Genomic DNA, 19,577 nt, shown 5'->3' with positions numbered 1-19,577 from the left:
CACGCACAAAAGCGATCTATTTCGTAATTTTTATGATGATTGTTCCATTTAGTTGGCAGTATCTTAGGATTATTTTTTATTACTTTGTCTAATTTTCTTTAGTTTGTTATTTTTTTTTTCGATATTACATATTACAATACTATTGTAGAAAATGCAACTGAATAAAATATGTGGAGAGTTATTTTATATAATGACACGTAATTTACATATTGCGGTATAGTCAGTTTATTATTTATGATGGTGATACTGTACGCGTTGAAAATATAACAATCGTAAATTTAACTTTAAATTTATATTTTTAAACATATATTTGTAAATTGGTTTTTTATTTATCTCAAGTCGATATTACATTTAATATTTTTATTTTATTCTTTTTTAAATGTTATTTTTTAATTATTAGTTTTATTTTGTTCTATTTTCTTTTTAATTTGTTGCTATATTTTCACAATCTTGCTTATTTAGATAATAAATGCTAAATTCTTAATAATGTAATTTGTAGGAAGATAAAAACTGCATAAATTCGTATACTTCTATTTCTCCCTTACGCATATGTGTGTTCTTTTGTTCTCTTACTTTTTCTGTGTGACTTCTAATGTAATATATATGTACGTTTGTCCTGCTCCTCCATCTTTGCTCTTTCCATCTTGCCTAAAGCCATCGTCGATGTCTCCGGTCATCTATCGCGAAACGTGATCCTCGTATCTCAATTTGTTAAGTCCTGCTGGGAAATTCGACGGTCCTCCTGGCTTCTTGGTCTCGTTAAATATTCCAGACAGGATTATCAGTAAGATGAAATCCACTACTCAGACGAGAAGGAAGACGGACGGACTTACTCTTGCGGTAGAGATGACATCTACAAGAGACTTGTAAGAGAATTAACACTAATTGTGTTAATTATCTAAAAAAAATTTTTTTTGTCAAATGGTACTTTTCTTGACCACAGAAGTATTCTTGACCACAGAAGTATTTTTATGCATTTTGAATTAAAATTTGAACAATATCTTTTTCTTTATGTATGTCTGTTACATTGAAACGTAAACTAAGATTATGATATTAATATTAATTGATATCAAATTTTAAATGCTTTAGAACCTTTATTACAAACTTTCAAGAATTATGCTTATTTTATAATTAGTCTAATATATTATTTATTTTAAAACATTAGAATTTTATAAAAATAATTATATGAAAAATTATATATATTCAACTACGATATTTACATATTATATACTTGGACCGCAATTTCGATATACACTGTCATTGCTGTATATTTATAATATAATGTAATGTAAACTACAGATTTTAAATGCTAGAGCAGAATATATCGGAACACGGTTTTATTGAAGATACTTATAGAGATCAGGTTGTGATGAATCTCCATTGGCGTGAAAGTTCCATGACCGAAGAAATCTGTAAAATATCCCTGCGATATTTCCGATAACGACCTCAAATCATTATTAACCCGACCGTGCTAGATTCTGTATTTGTGCCATCAACCGCCATTCATCATTTAGACAATGCAAAATCGGGAAATGTCGATCTTTGACCTGTGAAATTGGTTAATATAGCCACCGATATTTTTAGCAGCATCACTTGACCCCGCAATATAAGAAGATTCTCGAGTTGGTCGACGTTTACTTCTGACCCAGATTCTTAAAACTGGTCCATCAGATTGCAAGTTTAAAATTACGTTAAATTCAAATATAAAAAAGAATTTGTCAATAAATGAAAATTTACAAAGATCTATGTTACTAGTTACAAGATCAATTTTTCGAGAGTATTGGATATATATAAAATATTAATTAACATTAATTGTCTATTAACTTTTTGCAAAAAGAAAAAATTTGCAGTACTTTGAGCACCTCGAAACGTGACCCGGTCAGTTTTGATTAAATCGTATCGATTATCGGTGAATGTCCCACCCTTTTTTAATTCTGGACACATGCAAATTAACCCTCTCGACTCTTTGCAGGTTAAAACGAACAAACTACTTTCCCATATTTTTCCTCACTTTCGATAGATATTTATTTGTATCGTATATTTTTATTTACCTTTTAATTTTAAACATCTTAAGAACAATAACTTCCCGTAAATATTATATACATCTACCGTATGCTGAAATAAATATTCAAGGACGTGTATATTAAAATTATTTAACGTTGTTACGAAAACAAAATTTGCAAAAACAACATTATATACATATTGTTTCAATATAAGTATCTCAAGAATCGAAAAGAACAATTCCAGTTAAATTAAATTAATGAATAAATTTACTTTTGTCTATTGATCTAATATTGCAACGTAACTTTTGGATCGAAACCGATTAATAATGAGCGCAGCAATGGGGGACGGGAATGGATTGCCTCGATCGCAGATGATAGCGGTGGTGGTTGTGGATCGTTCCCGAAAATAACCGCGAAAGCCAGACGGACGCGGAATGGCACGCGAAATGACGGGCCCATCTTCGTTATCAGCGCGCGCGCCGTCAATTTTCGTAGGCGCGAATCGGCCGACGGAATCGGTGTGTGTAATCACTTTACGCGGTAGGAGAACTTTCGGAGTCTCGCCGAATCGATCCGCGTTCGTTCGGTCGTTTCCCTAGCAAACCACCCTTGCGGATTCGCGACGGCCGATGCACGTGCGTGCCTTCGAACCGGCGCATCTTAAAGCGCGATGAGACCGAGGACGATGCATGTATCGTACATATCCTGGAAAACAATATATTTCGATTCTCCGGAAATGGGAAAAAAGATTGCTCGCAATCGTATCAATCTTGTCAATGTCGATTGCTTTTGGTTCAAAAATCTAAAATTTAAAACTATATTTTTAAAATATAAAGATTTAATTATTTTTTGCATCCAGTTAGAAACATTTTAAACTTCTCCCTTTAATTGCAGATATTTTACTTATTTTTGTTTATTTTAAATCTTGCGCGATAAATTACAGTGTGAGGTAAAACTTTATGGGAAACGCATTATGTAAAGTTTTGAAATAATTAAAATAATTAAATAATTATAGGTAAATTATAATTTTTTTCTTAGTCAAATTTCTTCACATTATTTATATTTATAAAACGTTATATATTATCTATAGAAATATTTATGATTTGTATTCTTTTTTGTTACAGGTAAGCATACTTGATGAGCACAACCTATGTAATGAGACAACATCAGGTAATTAAATATCTAATAAAAATGATAGTTTTTTTTTTAATATAATAAATTACTAAAAATAATATAATTAAAACAGATAATAATAAAATCGAGACGAATAAGATTTTTATCTTGAAAACTTCCTATTTATTAAAATATCATTTATATTAAAGTACAATATCTAGTGTCCTAAAAGATATGAACTATATCGTTGACTTCATGTTTTCAAGCGCGTGAAATCGCATACGCACGCACATACACGCATACGGAATGAAACACAGCCTTATTAAAACTCCATTAGTTACGTCAAAATTCTGAAAATAGAACGCCAGCTCCGTGGAAGTCGCGCACACAGACGCCATCCGTGCATAGCTATTCGTCTCCGTCATTTCCGAGTCCGCACGCCCTTCGACCCTTCCGGCCCTTCCCCCACGCTCGCTCGTTATAGCGAACGATGCGAGACCGCCAGCTGCGAAGGACTCTATTCCTGGAGTGAACGGGACGCGAATTCGTTAATCGATCGCGAGACGTCTCGACCGCGTTTTCGACTAGCCGCGTCCTAGGACGGCGCCGCCGCCGCCGCCACCGCTTCCCACCTGTCGCACGCGTGCTCGATCGTCCAGGATATAACCCCGCCATGCCGGCCAGCCGACCAGGACGATCGCGAATTTCTAAGAGCGTGCGAGGCCGTCTAGTGCACCGCTAGGCAAATGTTAGGGCTGTTGGGTCGCTTGTTCGAGGACAAAAGTTTTCGGCGATGAAATTATCTGTCGGATCCAATAACTGACAGAAATCAAAATGCCAATATTAATCCTGTGGTTCCGATTGGAACGTATATTCTATGCATATTATACGCGGCAGCTATTCATCCTAGCTGCATATTCACGCGGTCATCGAATCCGCCTGAATTAGAGATCGTTCGGTTTTTGTCGCAGTGCGCGATGCAGATGTGCTCATTTTACCCTCTTTTGGTTCTATGACATTTTAGCGAGGTATTTCTGTCCCGCATAGATATTTATACATCGTGAACTGTAAACTTATACCTACACTGAGAAAAGTATCTGGTGAGATTAACCCGAATTCTGGTTGAAAATTGCTTTTTGTGAATAATCGTGTAACCAGAATTCTGGATAATCTCACCAGATATTTTTCTCAGTGTATGACGAGGAAATAGAACTACAATTCCTTTGTGGTTTTTTACTAGTTTGATTATTAATGTTTTGTCATAAAGAGAAATTTGTAGAGAAAGTTTCCTCAGTAAAGAAAAGTCGATTTATATAATATTTGTGTCACATTAGTATCATCAGATACGAAACAACTTGATTGAAAATTGCTTTTTGTGAAAAGGTAATTTTCAATTATTTTGATAATTTTGATTAGAAATAAATCCTCGCGAAGGTGCCACGAAGGAGAAGGGAAATAATGATCGATGGTGGTTGCAGCAGCAGCAACAGTAGGAATAGCGACACGAGATAGGTAAAGAAAAATAAAAGTCAAAATAAAATGTAAAATTTTTATGAAAAATTAGAATTCACATATGCGGCGCGGGATGAAGAGCAAAAGATCAGGACGTGATCCCGGCCGGGAATCCAGCACGCTCGATTCCCGGGCTCGTACACTGGCCTTGAAATTTCGCTCTCGCTATCATCCCGGCCGCCCTATCGTCCCCTTCGACGTCCCGGGCGAAGGATAAGGAAGGAAAAAGTCGCGAAAGGGCGCGAGCGAGCGAGAGGGCTGGCAGCCAGGGTCACCCTCCCCGTGATAAGTTTGCGTGGAGAGCGAGAGTGGAAGCGCGAAGGGTGAGAGGGCGAGAATGCGAAAGAGAAAGGGCACTGCTTCGAGCGGAGGAGGAAGAAGAGGAGAAGGAGAACGGGGCAAGGGGATGACGATGGTCAAAGGGCGAGGAACAGAGTTAGGAGTAGGTGGTGAGCCCAACAAGGAGGGAGCAGAAAGAGGTAGGAAGGGCGGGGGGAGGGAGATGAGAGAGGAACGGATCCCGGCGGAGTCGTCGCCGCGTCGGCTGAAACAGGGCGGGAGGGGGGTGGAAAAGGCACATGAGGGTCGCAGAAGGGGGTGAAGGGCGACGAGAGAGAGGTTTGCCACGCGCGCCCAGGGGTAGAGGGTCGTTCATCCCCGGGTCAAGGTTACTTACCTCCTCGTGGGGTTCACCCTCCCGCGGCCCGGCAACGTACCATTTACCACCGGCTTCGACCGATCTTCCTCCCCCACGTGCCTTGTCCCCTCATCTCTTTATCCTTCTCTATCGTCCCCAAATCCCCTTGTTTTACCTATCTCGTGCCGCTATTCCTACTGTTGCTGCTGCTGCAACCACCACCATCGATCCTTATTTCCCTTCTCCTTCGTGGCACCTTCGCGAGGATCACTTCCGGGCTCGGCCCTCGTAAATCCTCGAAAGAAACTCGAGTGCGTGTGCTTTTTTTCGCGCGGGAACCGAGTCGGACCTGAGTGTCACGCTAATTCTCAGGATTGTGGATTTTTCGAGTTAACGTGCGTCATAATCTCCATCACGGTAACGTCTGTCACGCGATTCAGAGTTAGAATACTACATATATTAAGAGAGTTTTATATAATATTTTTATTAATACCATCATTCCTCATTTGAAAATTGTAAGCATCAATTATAATAAATTATTAATCGAACAACGTAAGATTAAATTTTCTGATTTGCGGTTATTTCACCTGCCACGAAAAATTAATAAAAACAAGTAGGGGGAACTGCAAAGAGTTTCAGCTTAAGAATCCCACTTTGCAGGTGAAACATTCGTAAGTTTGCAAGATTCTTATCAACGACTTTTCAATTCTTCTTTTTCTCACCGTTACGTGACACTAAACGTGTCTGGTGTCGAGACGATTCGCATAGTGAAATCAATGCGTGGTGGGCGACCACCCGAGACGTTCCCGACGTAACACGTGCCTGAACGACGAAACACCGACATCGGGCAAGCAGACCTCCCAGGAGTCGCGGTGGCAACGCCCGATAAGCCGTCCGCGAAATTTCTCGTCGGTAATCATTAAAAACGCGTGTCAGGATGAAAAAAACATAGCCGTTGTTTTATTTCTTAGGCAATAGAAAAGAATAAGCTCCTGGCGTCACGTGTCATTGTAAATCCCGCAAGTTTACGTTCTGACTAGCAATTTTCTCGCGAAAAAGAAGATTAACGCAGTAAAAAGCAGGATATCCTAAATAAGTCAGAAGAAATCCATGCTCAGTCGTAAAACTCTTTCCATATTTTTATTTAATGTACTTATACGTATTTTTCGCATTTTAATTGTGCAACATATGTAATTTATATTTTAACGGAAAGGATTGAACTTCAAACTTGAATATTTTGTCAGATAAAAATATCTTTTATTAATCTCGATTTTTATGTAAATTTATATATACACAATTAATACATGATTAATTTTATATAGATTCTATATAATTCAATCTCATCTCCGATGTATCAATTATGATCTAGCATAATTGCATGATTTCGATTTGGATATTTTGATAAAAAGAATCAATAAAAACGACGTAAAAATGAATGCATTTAGAATGAACGCACTGCGTTATTTTAACGAAATTCCAGCTCTCTGTCGGTCGTTTTTCTTCCCGTGCTCACGTCAATTCGAATGTATTCCCTTCGGCGTGATGCATAATTTGCAAATCTCGGGGAAGAAAGGAAGGAAGAGCCCTTCGTACGGCGCGGCGCGACCGTAAGCTCGCCCTTCTCCCTTATTTATCGCCCTCGTCTGTACCGATGCTTCTCCCTCATTCCGGAGACAGTTAAGAATGTATGCACTTTGCATTTGTCCGCATTCGCAGAATCCGGAACGCTTAGAGATAACGAGGTCTTTCTCGTTAATTACGCGATTTTCTATCCGCGCCTCGCTCACGAAAATTAAAATAAACGTATTAAATACATCAAAACACAAAGTACGAGCGATAAAAGCGTATTAACGAATGCAATGATCCAAATAAATCATATTATCAACTAACAATGAGTATTCGTAAAATCAAATCCAATGTATCATTGTAATTATCAAAAGTAGGAAATTTACGAAGAATATTAATTAATGTGATTGCACTTGTTGCTTTAATTACAGCACGAAGTCAATTTATTTTGAATCTCTCGCGAGAAAAAAAATTAGGTCAATTAAATATATAAAGATATGATAAATGCATACTTGTGACACGTATAGATGTATACGTACAATTCAAGGAATGTAACATAAAGAGAAATTAATCTTACTAAAATATAAGGAAAAAGAAGTATTTTCCATACATTTCCATATATTTTTTCCCCTTCGGGTAAACTCGATCGCGGCTTCCGCACGATTTGGATTTTGAGAGAACGGAATGTGCCGCGAGAGACAAACTCGGCGGCAGAAACGAAGAACATTGTCGACAAGGGGACAAAGAAAGATAGACGGAAAGACAGGAAGGGTAGGAGGGAGGGAGGGCGGAAGGATGCGCAGTCCCATCTCGAATGTATGCAGCTCGTGTTATCCCGCGCGATGTTTATGCGCGGAGGAGCCGCTGCCGGTCTCTCCCTTGGAAAATAACGTCACCCGATGCTAGCGGGAATGTAAGCGAGGGAGTGCGCTCGCTTATTGCCTTAAATTGCTAATTGGGCTCAGGAGCGACGGTGCCTTTCCACGTTATGCAGTCCTTCTCTCCTTGTCTCTCTCTTTCTCCCTCCGTTTGTGGGTCTCTCTCCCGAATTCATCGTCTCTACTTTCCCTCTCGGCGCTGCCTCCTCTACGTCTGCCCGATTTCGACTTCCTCAATGCCTATTGTCGACGACGACGCCAGACCGTCGTCCCCAAACGGGGAAAACGAAGAGGGTGCGCGCCTCTTCGTTTTGACTGTTGCGTAAGGTTCCAATGGAATTTTAGTGATGCACTCCGCAACAAATTCGCGATGTTGACTCTTGTCGGATGAATTTATGCAACGGCGTAATTTACGTTTATTTACGTCAAAATTTAATCATAACAAGTTAATTATAATTTAATTTGGAATCCTGGAATTTTTAATTTAATTCGAGCTTCAATTATGTTTCAATTATATTTTAAATTTTATGACACAATATACAGGATAAAATATCAAATAATATGTACAAAATATTATTGTACAATTTTTTATGAATATTACATTACCACGGATTTTATTTTATCCGTAGACATAGGATAAAATAAAATAAAATCGATAATGTAATATTTATAAAAAGCATATAATAGTATAATAATATATATTAATATTCTAGGAAAAAAACACTGGTATCTATATATATATATATATATATATATATACATATATACATACATGAAAGAGAACTCGAGAGATATTAGCATACCCTTGATCTCCCTCTATACTCAACAGAGAAAGAGACGGAGAGAAGAGAAATAAAGGGAGTCTTCACATTGTACTCGCGCTCCTCCAAAAATTTAGCAGGCTCGATGTGGCTTTTGTTCCTTTGAAGCAGAATATTCGCGAATATTATGACATATGGTTCAACTTCGGAGAAAGTACGACGATCGATCGTCGTAGCTCGATAAAAGGTAATTGCCTTCGCAGCCTCCGGAGAAGTAAAATGAAGCGGATCTCTTTACGATCATACCGCGCCTCTTTCGCGTTCGAGAATCATTAGTTACCGTTTACGTTACAATCGGCAATCGGGGACCGGCACGAAACACAGCTGGCGGCACACGCCGCATAGCGATGAGAGATATTAAAATATAGATTCGGCGAATGTAAAAGGACGCGTTACAATTACGAAACGATTAATATCACCGATAAATATTGTAAATATTCCCAAACATATCTATCGGGGCTTGCCGGTTTGATGTCGCGGTCACGAGACAATAATTAATGCTAGCGATATCGACTTGAAATTGCATACTTAACGCTTCGCGGAAGCCGCATCCTGTCCCGCGATAAGGCGGACCGCCGAAGAAATTGGGTATCGTGGTTTCACCGGGGCGATTTCGTGGTTCCACCTGCTGGCACCCGGATGTGCTACGGCGATGCGCGCGCGGTTATGCGACGCGTTATCTCGTGCTGCTGTACCTCGAGTACACGAGCATTAATCCTCCTCGCCGGCGGAATGCGCGCGCGCGCGAAATTAGCATCGCGACTCCGCCGCGGCCCGCTAATAAAGCTGTGTGCCACAGCTGCGTGGACTAATGAATATTTATGATCTAGATTTGTTCACCGAAAAGCAAATCGAACCGCGCGTCGCGTCTTTTTTTTTTTTCTCTCTTCGAACGCACGCAAGTATGTTGCGATACACGGATGCATCACTTGCGTATCAATGTGTGTGCGTGCGCGTTACGTAACGTGCACGCCATCGACGTGATCGATTTTCGATAGCAGGGTAACTGATTTCTAATTTTATGATTTGTTGTAATAATAATTTAAATAGGATGTCGTAAGTGTTATACGCGTACTTCAAAATTCTGAGACACCTTTCTAAACGAAAATGTGAGATATTCAGTTAATTTTCCTCCGTGGCCTTTCCCGATGCGTTTAGTAAAACATTTTACTTTCAAGAGCCTTTGCCAATCTATAGCTTGACGAGGACTGATTGAGTGAGAAGCAAAGTGTTTGGTCACTCGTCCACGGTCTTCTGATTTGCAGGCTTCTCGCGTTAAAAAACGATCCGCATGCGAAAAGCAGGTACCTACACTTTCCTCCGCACGCGAGGATGACGGCGGTATCGATCGGCGAATAGCGGAGGATTTCCGTGATCATAGGCGGTGCGTGCCTGCCACGTGGCAGCTGCCTTCAACAGCTGTTGCCGCCGCGTCGGATGCGTCGAGAGGCGCGGCGCTTGCTGCCGATTTTTAATGTGTTTCGCGTGTCCGCAGAAAGGAAGCATTCCGGTCCGCGAAAAGCGAGGCGCGTTCCTTATCGGCGACACATCGCCGCGCCGATTCTGCCCGCGATATCGGGCACGCATACGCCGCAATTATGCAAGCAAATCGTATCCGCAACTTAATTCTCCTTCGTTATGTATTTTTGATCCGCGATGCGCCAGCACCAAAACAATACTTCTTAATATGTTATTATTATTAAATAATAACTTTCAGATTAGGATACTCTGGTTTTAATAATTAACGAAAAAAATCGCACACCTAACATTTTGACAAACATGTAATATTTTCTATTTATATAATCTGTAATGTCTATTATTGTAAAATTTAGTGAACCATTAACTGACATTTAATTGTATTTATTCCATCCAAAATAATCGCTATTGTTGACATGTAAAAGATTATGAGACATTTTTTTATACAAGCCGACTCCGTCGTAAAGATCGGCGATTAATAGGAAATCCTCGTTCGCGAATGTAAGCGGACGAAGTGTTTGCCGGGGCAGGTTTCTGCAAAAAAAAAGGGAGAATGTTTGCAACAAATACGGCGGCATCTTTTCGATGGCAATTCGGGGCCTCTCAAGTCCTCGAGAATCCCTCGGCGTTCATTCGAGAACGCCGAGATTGCTTTTACGAGAGTAAAAATGTGAGCACATAATGACATCTTTAACCGAAGACAAACAGCGACTGTCAAGTTTGACTCTCGGTACCGAAACGATCAGATAATTAAGCCAGCATTTGCCGATGTCCCAATTCCAATAGTCTCAATTAAATCCGATTTTTGCATAATGTAATTTATGTAATATGTATAATACGTTTTTTGCATTAATTCTACAGAAATTAACTCGAATTTATCTTTGTAAATTTGATAAATAATTGTTTCAAAAGAGAGGGAAAATTTTCTATTAAAAAAAAACAGTATTGCAAGAGAGAATGAAACGCGAAGAGCTAATCGATTAACCAAACCATTAATTTAAGTAATCAACAGTATAAAACGCAATACATAATAAAAATAATTAAATCTGAAAGAGTTTCACGATTCCAAATATAATACATTTTGCTTTTTAAATTCTGGCAACAGAATAAAATATTAAAAAGTAAATTGTAATAAAATTTTAATAAAGAGAGTCATCAATAAAATGTAACGAGGCAAATACGTACTATTTAATATATTTCAACACATAAAATTTTATATATTTAACATGTTTAATGCATTTCATTATATGTATTTTACAATATACAATATTTTGTGATAATATAGAAAATCAATATAACTTATTTTATATATACATATATATATAAACAGCTTCAAGAATGTGATAGAAAAAAAATTCAAAAAATGTGAGGAAAAAACAATTTTTGACATCGACGGGTGAATGAATGCACCAACTGCACCGTGAGGAATGCACACGGCTGTTATCATTTCTCGCGTTGGAACCTCTGAACGCGCCGTCGCCGTCGCCGTCGCTGCTGCCGCTGCCGGCGTCGTCGTCGCCGTCGCCTCCACCGCTGCCGCGGTGCTCGGGCGTTTCCGTGCGCGGGTGTCCGAGCCGAGGCGCTTCGGTCGACCGGTTGCTCCGACGGCTGCAGTACGCGGCGAGACGCGAGCCAGTGTGCCGTGCGCTTTTTTTCCAACGATAAACGGCGTCGCGCCGAGCGATTACCGCGCGCATTCGATTTCTTTATTCGCGAACCGCGCGACCCCTTCGCGTCGCGGCGCCTTCCCGAGCGGCGGACGTCGGGTCCCCGAGAGGAGACTCTCCGGAGCGGATCGGCGACTGGATCTTCTGGAGTAACTGAAAACGGAAGTGCGACTCGCGGACACGTGGTAATCACTCGACATTGATAAGAGTGCACGCGCGCGCGCGCGCGCGCAAGGTACACGCGGCGCGGCGAGACCGGCCGGCGAGAGGGAAAGAGGGGAGAGAGAGGAAAGAAAATTAATCCGACCGACGACGAGCTTTTCCGCGACGTGGCGCCGACGCAATTTCCGCGCGCGTTTCCCTCGATCGGCCGCGTGACGCGCGCGCGCGTGTCTACGTGCCTACGTGCGTGCGTACATGCCTCTACGTGCGTGCATGCGTGCCTGCATCTGTAGTTTTCCGCGGACGGCAATTCGCGGAAAAGCAGTCTCGGAGCGGTCGCGCTCTTGGAACTCCGGGAGTTGATTATCGTGATTCGCGTTTCGCGATGTGAAATGTGAATTCCTCTTTTTCTCTTTTTTTTTTCTTTTACATAAAATTATACGTACGCATCGCGAAAAGTGCACGGCGTGAAACGTGCGACGGTATCGCAAATGGTAACGTTTAGCCATGCTAATTAGGCTTATCAAACGGCGAACTATCCAGTTTTACGTTTTTTTATTATTTCGCAAAGTTGTCGCGATAAGCACGACGGCTAATTTTCTTTCCGCAAAAGCCGCTCGCGACTATCGCTCTAGAATTACACTCAGGAGAGAGAGAGAGAGAGAGACTCGAATTACATACATTGTGCAACTAATTGTAATCGGAGTACGAATTAATTGCAGTGTCAATTTCTTTTGTCGCGTCCACGTTATAAAATTCAAAACGCGAGTGAAAATAAATTTTGCCGCGCGGCTTTAAATCCGACGGTGGTCGCGCACGTGCGGAAATGCAATTCTTCCTACTCGCAAACAGTTTTCGAGAAAACATTGGGGAGTATATGCATTACAATTCGACGAGATTCCTTGAACTCGAGCGAGTTTCTCCCTTCCTCTCTTTCCCCCTCTCACTCTTTCTTTCTCTCCCGCGTGACTTTACGCTCAGAATTTACGTTCAATTTTGTAACGAGAGAGCGAGAGAAGGAGAGGGAGGGATCGAAGGAGAAGAGAAAAAGCAATTTTCTCTGACTCACAGTTTCTTCGATACACACGGACCTCGCCGCTTGCCGACGTCGTTAACGCGCGCGCCTCGTTAACCCGCGGGTACTCGCACCACGAGCGCGCCTCTCTCTTGTTTGAAGGATCAAAAATTACTTCTCTGAGAGAATGAGCCTGGAAAGAGACTGTTCTCCTCTCCGCGTTTCACGCCTGATTTACTCGCGGATTTATGTCTCATTTATTCCACGTTAATCTACTGTCTCACTTCGACGAAACTTATTCTTACCTTGAGAATTTTGGAGCAATTGCAGACTGAGAGAAAAGTGTTTGGTATTTGTGACTTTCATTGCACAGTAAAATAATTATGGTCAACGGCTTCATTTTTACATCGTAGTTATTTCAGTTACAATATTAGTAACAATAACTCGCATATATATAATTTGCATGGTTAGAACAGTTAATACTATAAATACATAGTTGATTTCGAAAATAACTGTGAATTATCTTTGCTAATTACAAATTATGACAATCACAATTTTTTTTTTATTCAGTCTGTCCATTTTTAATTGCAATGAATATTAAATATAGCACGCATAAAGTGAACCGCATAAATCACTACAAATTTATCAATTTGTTTTTGAAAGCAGTATATATACATTAATTTTATTTAAAAAAATATTTTTTTGAAGCTGTACAAGAAGCAATCTCAATTTACGTTGCGCGAATTTTATTTTGCATAAATAAACTCAACTTATCTTTGCATTTTTTTTACATATGTGCACATATAATAATATACGATTCTCTAGCGGCGTGCATTCCGCACTTTCCTGGAGAGTCGTTAAAAAAATATATTGGGGTCTGTTAATTTGATTTGCAATGTACGAGGCATTTGTGGCGCGAGAGTTACTGCGTTTATTTGCACGCCGTTATAATATATTTACCGTTTGCGACAGAACTGCACAACACTGCGTTCAGACTTTTCGTTCTCACGAATCGATCCTGATCCGCTTCGCACCATCCCGATCTTCTCTCCGATGCTCGAGAGCGCGTCATTGCGGCACGAAACACGTGGCGCATAGCTTTTTTGTTTGGGAATTGACTCACAAAGTATATCAGTGTGTGCGTAAGAGGAAAGGAAGAGAGAGAGAGAGAGAGACAGTTATGATTCGCGAGGGAGAGTCATTTTTCGGTGTGCGTCGCTAATGAACACGAAGACGAGCGGAAGGCCAACCAACCATTAGAAGCCGACGATGACGACGAGAACCTCTCGTTAACATCTCGACGTGTCTTCCTGTTGCGAGCGAAACCGTAAGTTACGATTCGACGTTTAAATAAAGTTGTAGCGTAAATAAAAAAATTATAAATTTATGTAATTAATTATCCAATTAACAAGACATTACATCTCACACTAAGAAAAAAATGTAATTAATTTGACTAGATTTTTCAACTTGGCTAAATTCTTTCTTCAGTTGAAGCATTTATGTATTTATTTAACTCAAATACATAAAATACGTGAAATTCAATTTAAGTATTTACATATTTAGCTGAAATACATAATAATTTAGAGAAATTTAATCAAGTTGAAAAATTCACTCAAATTAACAACTTTATCCCTCAGTGCACGTCGCGATAAATTCATATAAACATATCGCAAGGAGAATTGAATCTATTTCTCAGAAATATTTACTCACATTGCTATTTGTCGCTGATAAAACGTCGACGAGTGCATCAAGTATTTCACTATAATATTAAGTATTTCATCGGCTCGACAACAAAATCGAATTTATTTGTGTGCATACAAATTTCGCATACATACCCGCATAACACGCATAAATAAGCATGTTTACCGCACCGCGATATCTGCATAAATTTCACAAACAATTTATTTATATATCGAGCACGGTCGATCTCTCCCCGTGTGTTACTATCTGTAACGCATCGATCCAATGGATTCTCGCCTCTGTCCGCCAGTCTTTCCCGCGGTCAGTCCCGTTCTTAATCGCGCCCGACCGGAAACCGCGTAGACCGCGCTGCATTCGATAATGTTATGTAAAGAGTTATGCAAAACGCTGCCGGTCGTCGCTCGCACAATGTACACGTACCGCTATCTCCCCCCCTTTCCCCCGATGCCAACCGCGAGAAACGTCGAAGATATCGGACGTTCGACGTTTATCCGGGATTCAGGTCACCGCCGGCCGTCGCGACCACCTAGTAATCACGAGCCGTACGAGAGCACGCGTAAATAAACTGTCCATTCACGTGGCAGACGAGACCGACAGTTTCTGCGTGTGACTCTGTTCGCCTCGTTTTTTCCCACTCGGTGCTGACTTGCAACTATCCAACTTGATCTCTCTCTCTTACTCTCTCGCAAAAAATTAAATTATTGGCAAAAATCAGTCTAACAAAATTTTTTTTTTCGTGCAGTTAAAAAAATTCATTTGATTTATAAGACATTATGTTTATTTAATACGATTTGCTAATTTTTTCCGAATCGTACTATTAAAAATGATGCTGATTAGTGGCATTTGTCTTTAAGAGAAATAAGTAAGATGCGTCCAGTTGCAAAGCGAACGTGTTATGCGCAATAATCTGATTTCAGTGAATCACATGGGAAAATCGACTGGCCACTCTGTCGGCTTTTCCGTTGATGAGAATGATTTCGCGGGACACTTGTTGCTTTTATCGAGATGCAGTCGATTCGAGATCTACGAACAAAAATCATGAACGATAGACTCGCAAAAACTTTGTCCTCTTCGTCAAGATCATCGGTGAGAGGAAAAATAACGGTTTTCTCGAAATAAATGTGCATTTTTTTTCTATTGCAACGGATAAATCCGATGAAATCGATGCTGTTTTTGAAAGACTTGGATCTAGCATCATGTTTTCATATTTTTTGTAGAATATCTTTCACACACTCATGATCAATCATAAATTTATACATCGCATCGACATGTATTTATTGTCTCTTGCGCGCGGACTATAGCACCTCTTGATCACAGATGCCGATTTTGATTATCGTTATTGTTCACGTTGGGATAATTAACGGACGGCGAGAAAAACCAACGAAAGGTCTCGCAGTCATTGACGGTCTTGACGTCATCTCTATCACATCGAATGATTCAGCGCAACTCAGGTTGTGAGAAACGGTATAATCGCGCCATTCAATATTTAGCCGACCGATGCAAATTGCATCTGCAACATGTAAGTGCATTCAACGTAGGCGGTCGCTTATAATGAACGTCGTCGTCGCCGTAAACATTCGTAATAATGCTCCCAAAATTATTCAATAATTCAAAAATTAATTTATTGTAATCTTAATAGCTTCCCTTTCAACGATATAAATATTCATACAATCTTTGCGGGGACACACGCGAAATGTTAATTTCGTCGCCAAGAGATCGTTGCCTTGTACATGTGCGTGTGCATGACGGAGACGAAGACGCATCTGAACATCTGCACTTCGTCATACACGCATAGACACACGGATAATGTATATAATAAGGTTTACAGTCGCAACGGTAATTCGTCGCGGCAGAAATATCCTGAGCTCGGGCCAACAACGTCGTCGAGCCACGTCGTCATTGTAAATTTCGGCGTTCTAGAATAAGCCGGCATGTCGTTTCCCGATGTGACGCAATCGTGAATCACGATGAAACCTCACCCTCCTTCTCCCGTCATTAATATTTTTCAATAAGATAAGCAGGTGAAATTGTTCGTTGTGTATCATAGATGGGGTATATCAGAGTTTAAGGATGAAAAGTGATGACTAGAAATAAAACTGCATTGTATTTGTTTTATTTTTGAAGTATTGATACTTTTGTATATCAAAATTCTCTCCCCAGCTCTTGCATCGCTTCTTCTTTTTTCCAGCAACGACTATGTGTATCCTTTTGATAAGACTACACAGTGAATCTTTCGCGACGATTGCGTCACCGTGCCGACGTGGTCCGCATAACTCCGGACAAATTGGCGACAAGGATACATTTCCTCGGCATCGATTCATCGCGCGACTTCTTTTTTTTTATCATAGCCTTCCACGAATCGGCCGGAAATCGTCATCGCATTGCCACCAGTATTATTCACATGCATTATCTCGAAACGTAAGGTGTATCTTTCAAGTATCTAGTATAATATCACATATCGTCAATTCAGTAATAAATCTGCAAAGTAGTGTTCGCGGAGCAAAAGATATAATTGCGCGATGTTCGTTTAATCGTGACTTAAAATTAAAAGATAATAAAATGTAATAAAATTAATAATTGTCAACTTTTAGTTCTAATGTCTCATGCTGTTTATTCATGAAATAAATATCCGTAAGTCGTCGTGTTACATACGAGCAAGGATAAGAAAGGAAAGTGTCGACAAATAGCCTTGAATCATTAAACATATTGAAAGCCGCTTCGTATTTCGATACAATTACGTAATGGAATAAGTTAACAAATCACAATGCGATGAAAAAAAAAGGAATAACACACAAATGAATATAAATCGCGCGCGTTGCAGTGATTTAAACGCAATTTCGACGACGCGTCTTTGACACTAATTAATTTTCGCTCGATACCCCTTCTTCATTTCGCAACCGTAAAGATAGGGAATTTTGTAAAGTGTGTTTTGTTGTGTCAAAAGAGAAAATTTATCGACGATCTTTCGAGAGTACTTTACGCCACTCGGAGGTCGTATGAGCGGCAGTTGCATAAATTAGTACAGCATGTATGTGCCGTTAAGTGGCCGCTATCACAAAATAACTGCAGCATAATAAACATCCGAGAGGGAAAGGCAGAGACGAAGGAGGGACCCGGGGGAGGGAGGGGGAGAGGAGAGGGAGAGGAGAAAGGGTAGATATATCGCGGTGGTATGCGCGCATGTTTTTGATACGCGCCTAATCGCCGTGACATAATCGCCGGCGCGCAGCATGACGTGATCTTGTAATATAATCGATGCCCTTTTGTTCGGAAGCCACGCGGCTCGTTAACGTAAAAGCACACATACATAGGGAGTGTGTATCGGGGTGATCCATCAGTGAATTATTTTTCTCGCATGACACGTGGAAAAAGGCAGATCGCGAGACGATGTTACGAGTTGACGATCGCCGAGCGCTCCGTAGGACTTTATACAATATGTCTCTCAATCGATGGTCTTGTCGAGCGTAATGCGCGAATTGCATCCTTTCAGAGATCATTACTCGTTAACGGAAAAGTGTTGCGAAAATTAATTTTGCTTTGTCATCGAATATTTCTAGAATTGTGAAATTCTGTCGCAGAACGTATTCAATGAGTCAATACGACAAAAAATATACGTTTACGCATTACGAAGAAAAAGACATGGGGACGAAAGAGTTGGACGCAAAGGTTTAACGCAACCAGGTCAGACCTCGCGGCAAAAAACCGAACGATCGGATCCGATTCGATTCGTGTCCAGTTGCTTGCGATTCCGGGGACGACGATAGCTCGACATTATTGAGCTCAAATAAACGCGCGCTTTTGTCCCATGGCGTCGGCCAATTGTCGGCGCGCGGAACTCTGGACGTGAAGTTAAAAATAAAGACGTTCAACGGTCTCTCTGCATTCAGGCCGGTCGGCGGCATAACGCGGAAACTGGGGGATCTCGGCGTTAATATCAGAATCATTTCATTTTATGCTCCAAGTCATGAATTTTAATAGTGAAATTTAACTTTATCGCTTATAGAAATCGATTTCTGACCGTTCGAGTCAATGCGAACCAATTCCAGAAAACCAATTTCAGAGACAAAATCGACCAATTCCAGAAAAAAAAATAAATAAAATGTTAATGCACGTATTCAATTACAAAAATTTTGTAATTTGATTGTAATGTAAAAAAGATATTCTATTCTTCTAATCGTCATTTTTTAATTATCAACTTTAAAGGTTTATAGCTTCCTAACTAACGGAGAACGACGATCGACACGAGTCAGCGTGATTTTAATTTACCTTTGACAATCGGAGGATGCGGAATCACATTAACACGTTTCTCGCCGATGGCGTTTATCGGCGTACAAATAGGGTAGCGACGACAGAGCGGGTTATTAACGTGATCGCGGAATGCTGCTGATTCGCACACGTAGTAAACGTAGAATTAACTTCTGCTCCGTGAAATGGGATGTGTTCGACAGGGGCACCGGCACCATCGATGAGCTCGATCGATCGGAGTCCGCGCGTATCTCATACAGAAAATCGCCCTCTATTACACGCCTGAATCGCCGTGGCCATCCGCCGCTTTCTCACGGAAGCTCTCAAAAAAGGAAGAAGGCGTCGTCGTCGCGGCGAAAAAGGACGAAGAGAGAGAAATAGAGAGAGAGAGAGATAGGGAGAAGGAAAAAGAGCGAGGTTTATCGGCGTCGAAACGGCGTTTCGCGCGATCGAACACGGGGGCCGGATCGTTCATATACCTGACCGTTTAATATATGTATACATCCAAAGGCATACGCATGTATGTGTGCGTATATGTGTGTGTGTATATGCTGCATTTTATCCGTGTGTACCTTTCATATCGATCGTTTCCTTGCTGGCCGACGCGACCGTAACGCGCGATATCGAGCGCAAACAGTCGCACTCGATACCTTCCCTCCTCGGAATCGAGCGCGCGTGACAGAATCCATAAGAGAACCACAATTGAATGAGCAAAAGGGAAGGAAAAAAAACGTCTTCTACGTCACCCGAAATTGGAGGATCAACGTTAAAAAAATCGCAC

At 40.6% G+C, this 19,577-nt stretch overlaps 1 protein-coding gene and 1 long non-coding RNA gene across 5 annotated transcripts in view; both read left to right on the top strand.

The window, feature by feature from the left end:
* Window positions 1–19,577, top strand: part of LOC105829415 (insulin-like growth factor 2 mRNA-binding protein 1) — a 48,873-nt gene that overhangs the window by 12,196 nt on the left and 17,100 nt on the right. For 2 of the 4 annotated variants that reach the window (XM_036292397.1, XM_036292396.1), the window contains exon 1: window positions 11,602–11,858. The exons of the other annotated variants lie outside the window; for them this stretch is intronic. The gene's annotated coding sequence lies outside the window, so the exon portion shown is untranslated. Of the gene's footprint in view, window positions 1–11,601; window positions 11,859–19,577 lie in introns of those variants that run through there. 4 annotated transcript variants of the gene reach the window in all.
* Window positions 11,865–14,003, top strand: LOC118647444. Its single transcript, XR_004964715.1, has 2 exons — window positions 11,865–12,329; window positions 13,823–14,003. It is a non-coding gene; the product is annotated as an uncharacterized LOC118647444 (long non-coding RNA).

This window comes from Monomorium pharaonis, chromosome 9, assembly GCF_013373865.1.
Source record: "Monomorium pharaonis isolate MP-MQ-018 chromosome 9, ASM1337386v2, whole genome shotgun sequence".
In the NCBI taxonomy this organism is placed as follows: Eukaryota; Metazoa; Arthropoda; class Insecta; order Hymenoptera; family Formicidae; genus Monomorium; species Monomorium pharaonis.
Note: the sequence above shows the minus strand (reverse complement) of the source record. Positions and strands in the feature narration are given on the sequence as shown.